Source organism: Nicotiana tabacum, chromosome 24, assembly GCF_000715075.1.
Source record: "Nicotiana tabacum cultivar K326 chromosome 24, ASM71507v2, whole genome shotgun sequence".
NCBI lineage: Eukaryota > Viridiplantae > Streptophyta > Magnoliopsida > Solanales > Solanaceae > Nicotiana > Nicotiana tabacum.
In genome coordinates, this window is record NC_134103.1 from 55,467,332 (window position 1) to 55,473,411 (window position 6,080).

The 6,080-nt window shown below is 37.0% G+C and overlaps 1 long non-coding RNA gene across 1 annotated transcript; it reads right to left on the reverse strand.

Moving 5' to 3' along the window:
• Window positions 1-3,014: 3,014 nt before the first annotated feature.
• On the reverse strand, window positions 3,015-5,465 carry LOC107778905 (uncharacterized). Its single transcript, XR_001646498.2, has 2 exons — window positions 5,328-5,465; window positions 3,015-3,305 (listed from the first exon to the last, which is right to left on the reverse strand). It is a non-coding gene; the product is annotated as an uncharacterized LOC107778905 (long non-coding RNA).
• Window positions 5,466-6,080: the final 615 nt, after the last annotated feature.

Here is a 6,080-nt window from a genome sequence, read left to right on the forward strand (position 1 = left end):
ACCTCACGATTGATGATGAAAATGGCGCTCCACAATTGCTCCAAAGTAGGATCCCATAGAAGAAAGGAAGTGAAAATGAGCCAAACCCCCGATTTAAAATAACACTGCCCAGTCCGACCTTCGCGAACGCGGCCTTACCCTCGCGCTCGTGAAGATCAACCTGATCCAACTGCAAAACTCCTCTACATGAATGCGATACGGAAGTCGAGAACGTGATGCTTCACCAGGCCATCTCTTCGCGGACGCGACCACTCCACTTCGAACGCAAAAGCCAAGCTTCCAGGCACATCCGCTCACACCTTCGCGAACGCAGGACCCCATCACTTACGCGATGAACAAAAATCCTCCTCCTCAAATCCTTCTTCGCGAACACGACCAACCTTATGCGTTCGCGATAAACAATACCAGAACTAGTAACAGCAGTAGAAAAAAATGAAGAAATGATCCAAAAACACGCTGAAACTCACCCAAGGCCCCCGGGACCCCGTCCAATCACACCAACAAGTCTCAACACCTTATCCGAACTTATCCAAAGGCTCAAAATTCCACGAATAACCTCAAAATTATGAATTGACGATCAAAATCCTTCTTTCAAATTTCAAACACTCAAATTTTGACAAACGCATCCAAATCATACTTAAACATTTCGGAATGACTCCAAACATTACGTACAAGTCAAAAGTCATGATACAAACCTATTCTAAGGCTCGGAACCCAAAACGGATATCGATAACACCAAAGTCCACTCTAAATCAAACTTAGGAAATTCTAAAACTTTTAAAATGCTAACTTTCCATAATAAGCGCCGAAATGCCCCCGAACCACCTGATACTCGACCCGAATATATGCCTAAGTCTGAAATCATCGTACGAACCTATTGGAACCTTCAAATCTTGATTCTGAGGTTATTTACTCCAAAGTCAAACCTTGATCAACTCTTCCAACTTAAAGCTTCTGGATTGAGAATTTTCATTTTGAATCAACTCCGAACTTCCCGAAATCCAATTCACATTAGGCCTACAAGTCATAAATATTGAAGAGAAGCTACTCAAGGCCTCAGACCGCGGAACGATGTGCTAGATCTCAAAACAACCGGTCTGGTCGTTATAGTATACTTGACATGTAGGCATAGAGATGTACTTTCCTCATGCTAACTGATAATTGACCTGCTTTATATGTGTTGGGCTTTAACTGTTATACTTGAAAGCATGCCTAATTTTCTGAAACGTGAACAAGCTGAACTTGATATCATTGAGCTATTTTCTCTACGATTTATCCTTTATATTCTGAACTGTTATAGGTGATTGGTATTAGCATTTGACTATTTTTCTAAGCTCGTCATTGCTTTCAGCCCAAGTTTAGTATTGTTACTTATTAAGTACATGGGGTTAGTTGTACTCATACTACACTCTGCACTTCATGTCCAGATCCAGGGACATCCAGTCGAGGTGATTTTTAGACTTGAGTTGTTGCCATGTTTTGGGAGACTATGAGGTAGCTACCATATCATCCGCAGTCCTAGAAGTTCTCTTTCTATTATCTCGATCTTTACTGTTCATTTATTCATACAATTATATTAGAGGATTGTGCTCGTACCATGTTATTCACTAGTGCCCGTGTATTCATTTACACCAAATTTTGGGTTGGTTGTAGCAGCATTATGGTTTTATTCTCATATACTTTATGACATTCTTCCGATGTTGAGTTTTTAGACCATGTTTATTCGATTTCATTATTATTATGTGACTGTTGGCTTATCTATCGGGTTGGGTTAGGTGCCATCACGACTTGTAAATTTTGGGTCATGACAAGTAGATCAAGAAATGGAAGATGAAGGTAGTTAAAACCGATGCAATAGCTTTTCCTTTATTGTCGTAGTTTATTATAACCTGTAGCTATACAAATAATACCATTACAATAGCTTAAAAACACTGTTATTACATCCATACATAATCATAACAATAGAAGGTGCGAGAGGGTAGCCTCGGTGGGTAGCAGGAGGGGTAAAGGCAGGCCTAAGAAGTCTTGGGAAAAGATTATTATGCGGGACATGGCGCAGCTGGAGCTGACTGAGGACATGGCCCTAGACAGGAGGGTGTGGAGGTCAAAAATTATGATAGAAGGTTCGTAGGTAGTTGAGAGTTTCTCTTTGTCTTACTCAGTTCGCTAGCATTAGTGTTAGTGTGATATTTTTTTATTCATAGATTGGTATTACTACCTAGAGTTTAACTACATTCTTGGATTCGATTTATTTTATCTTGTTGTTATTCCTACTTGTTGCAATTACCTTATTCTTTTTCAGTCATTCTCTACCCAAGGGTCTATCGGAAATAGCCTCTCTGCCCTTCCAGGGGTAGGGGTAAGGTTGCGTACATCCTACCCTCTCCAGATCCCACTTGCGAGAAACTACTGAGTTTTTTGTTATTGTTGTTATAACCGTAACAATATCTTACATAAGTGTTGCATTAAATAATATGGTAACGGTTATGAACCGTTGCATACATAATATAGTAACAGTTTTAAATTGTTCCAGTTTGAAAGAATAATCGTTCCAACAGAGAAAGGGAAAACCATTGCGATAGATGGCTCTATAGAAACTATGACGCAAACTATTGCAAGAACTGTTCCTATAGCTCTACTGGCAAGCGGGCTGATGGAACGAGTGATAAACCGTTCCAATATCTCTATGGAAACGGTTTAACTGTCTGTTGGAATGGTTTTCCATGTGTTACCATAGGTCAATTTTTCAGTAGTGAGAATTCCAAAGGTTGTTTGGTTTTGTTCTTGAAAAATCAGATCTAACTAGGTGTGGCGCGCTTACTTCTTTTACTTAAAACAGTCTAGATGTTTAGTTGACTAGGCGACTTGTTTTTAAACTTTTCAAAGGGACATTCTTATTTAAGCTTATTCAATTTTTGCCAGGGCCTAAAAACCAAAAAAAAACTCACTAGAAAAAAAGTAAGTAAACAGAAGAATCATTATTTGTTAAACAGTTAGTATAAAAGGGCATTCAATTTCCAAAAAATGTTATGAATATTAGAGCGATTACCCTTCAGGTCACAGTTACTTTATTAGTTTGATTGGCCTAAAGTCTTCCTAAATGGTTAAAGTAAAAATAGGTAAGCATCCAATATCAATGTTAGTATATATACATAAATAAGATAACAATAATAATCGCTTCAAATGAAGGGAAAGAAAATTGGACTCTCATATTAGGCTGACTAATTAGTTAGGCCCCGCTAGGCTCTAGCGGCAGCAAACTTCAGCATACGGCAAGGGGGTAACCTAGTTCTTTGAACTTGAGCCTGAGTTTCCAATGAATTCAGCAGGCCCAACAATCATGCAAAGAAAAAGAGAACGAATTAATTAGCATATGCAGAATAAAATGAATTAGGATAAAGTTTACAATAAACATAATCTTAATATAACAAAGCTAAATTTCTTTTGTGCTAATCCCTCGAAGATTAATTAAGGTCTGCAATTTTGGGCTTAGGGTGAACCATATTTACTTATAAGGTTCCTCTATGGATCCCGAGCACTTCAGAGTTCACGAGGGTTTCTTGGGCCCCCGAGCAGTGCTTGTGTCAGGGAGAGGTCCCTTAATGGTAAAGTCAAGCCCACACCAAACACCCGTAAGTACTGAACCTTAATATTCTACAGAGGTTTAGATACAAGGGAATCTCAACGTGACAGTCTCACATAGTCAGCATGAAACAAATAAGTACAGAAGGTTCATCATAAGACCTTTCAAAGATTCAGCCATACAGAAATACCAACCACTTGGAACAAACAACCATATTAGGAATTGCAGTCATCATTGGAGTACAAAAATACTACGCAACCAAGAACTAGTACAAGCTTGATCTTAAAACTATTTATCAGAACACAATATATAAAGATAGGTCACCACATGCGAATTCTCAAAGTTTTAATAGTTTCAAAGGCTTAATGGTTTGTTCTAAACCATTTCATGTAGCACAACACTTACAGAACACTCTTGAGAATCACTACTGAAACACAATCGAGTAGAGGTTACAAATGACTAACTATATGCTCCTGTAGATAGGCTCTGGTACTTACAATTTCAATTTCAAGATTGCCACTACAAATATTAAGGCATCAGTAGTTAGCAAAACACATATGCACTAATTTACTAACTTTATCAGAGATCTAATGCTTTTTAGGAATCTGATCAGACTGAGTTGTCTTTTCAATTATCCAAATAAGTTATAGAACACCAAAATAGCCTAAGAGCAGCTTCTTTTAACATCAAACAAAAAGCACATAGTTGAGATTTTTATGTCACACTAAGAATTTATGTTGGCATCTTACTCAAAATTATTTTAAAGGAGTCATTACTAATAGTGAAAACATATGAGAGAATTAAACATTAGTAGAATGGTCAAATTCTAGTCTCACCATTTAGATCCTATAGGCATGCATGTAAACATGATAATGCACATTGAGGATGAATAATACTCGTTTAAGTTACCAGATCCAACAATGTCTTCACACATTGTAGAAAGATCCTATGGAGAGTTTTCAAATACCATATAGGAATGAGATGACAAGAATGCTTATTCACAACTAATCTAGGTAGAGTGGATATGTAATTTACAAGTTAACATCTATTTACTCAAGCTACCATGATAAACTAACAGATGGATCACAACATAATACTATGAACATGACTGACAGTGGGAATCATTCAACTAACCAATCAAAACATCATGATGAAAATCATAACATGGTGGTATAGGCAAGAGAACCAAGGGGATCATTCAATTAGCTATTCACAGAAGCAACATGGTAAGAATTTTTTTCCAACATAGTAATATGATAGTATAGGCATAACAATCACTTAGTTGATTAAACAAGGTGGCATGAAGGTTCATAGGTATCATTCCATCAATATGATAATATAAGCATGGAAATCAGTAAGTGTCACCTAATTAACAGAGCCATAACAGGGATCAAACAGGCTGCCAACACAAAGATTAATATAGAAAGTTAACAGGATAAGGATCATAATAATGTTGTTTCATTTAGTTAAGCACTACACCTAGTGATAATATCAATATGAGAAAAAACAAAATCTAATCATAAAATATCGACTGAAACAACAACATAGGAGGTAATCATAATTTTAGAAGGATTTATCAATTAATTAAACAAAGAATAACACAAGCAGCAAAACACAGTTGAAGGTCACATTTGACCAATGAATATCATGAAGAAGAATCAACAGAAAAATACCAAACCAATGAAACTACATAATAATACATGAACACTTAAATAATTAAGGAGCGGGTCGGTGATCTACTGACCTTCTTCGGAACAGCAAACCAAGTGGTCCTCCTTAGCAGCTGGTGAGAGGAGGAGAGAAAAGAGAGACGAAGGGGAAAGAGAGGCGGCTGATCTCTGAAGGAATGATTAGGGTTTGGGAAGGGGTTGGCTAATTAAACAGAGAGACTGGATGAGAGACGTTGGATTTCATTGATCAACGAATCCAGATTTTTGGGGAGAAAAAGAAAAGAAAAGGTTTAAATGGGATAAAACGGGGGTCGTTGGATCATGTTGATCCAACGGTGGAGGTAAAATGCTGAGGGATGAAAAATTAAAAGGGAAATTGGATTAAAATTGGACCGTTGATAATTTTGATCGACGGTCCGGATTGGTTGTGTTTGTTGTGCGAGTGTTTGGGAGGGCGTGATGCGGCGCATTGTGATTGGCTGAGGGTGAGTGGCAAGGATTGCCAAGTAGGATAGTGATGGGGCTGGCCGGACCGGGTCAAGGGCGTTGGGCCTATGTTTTGGGCTAATTCTTTAGGTATTGGGATGGAATTTAATTTAAGTCATGGCCGTTTGAGTCAAAGTTAATCAATTGCAATTGTATCCCATTTTAATTTTTAACCCCTTTATAATTAAATTAATTAGACTTATTTAATCTCAATAAAATATAATTAAAAAATATATTACTAATTAATTACTATAATTAGTTTTAGATTATTAAAATAATTATAATAATCAGAGTACTCGTCAATTAAATTATTAAAGCTAATTTTTAATTAATTAAAGTAA